Raw genomic sequence first — 510 nt, forward strand, 5'->3', positions numbered from 1 at the left:
TCCATATCACCAATTTCCTATTGATAAAATGTTAAATTATAATTTTGGACTATCTGCAGCCACCACTAGAAGTTTACAAGCTTACTGAAGACTATTGGCTATTGAGTTAATTTGGCGCTAAGTAAATTCATATACATTAAGACAATTCATGTTATGTCCGGGCTATGATTTGTGCTGTGATGACTGTCTCCTGATACTTCTCCTCCACTCTGACCTTACACTTAGGGAAATATACTGCAGCTCCATATCCCTTCTCTGTGTCTTGTATTTGCAGTATTTCTGGGAAACTAAGGATGCTACAGAATGATGGAACTGTTAATAACATAAAGTACAAAGTCTCTTGTATTCACATCTACCAGATTGCATTCTAGTAAATAAAGATTATGATGGTTACCAGCAAGTGGGCCACAAGCAAGATGCTAAGGGTGAACCCCAAGTCATTGGTTGGGGGGAACAGTATTGTAGTGTGTGGGGTTGTAAATAATTGTTTATCCCTTTCTATTTCAAGGC

This window comes from Leptodactylus fuscus, chromosome 6 (genome assembly GCF_031893055.1).
Source record: "Leptodactylus fuscus isolate aLepFus1 chromosome 6, aLepFus1.hap2, whole genome shotgun sequence".
Taxonomy (NCBI): Eukaryota; Metazoa; Chordata; class Amphibia; order Anura; family Leptodactylidae; genus Leptodactylus; species Leptodactylus fuscus.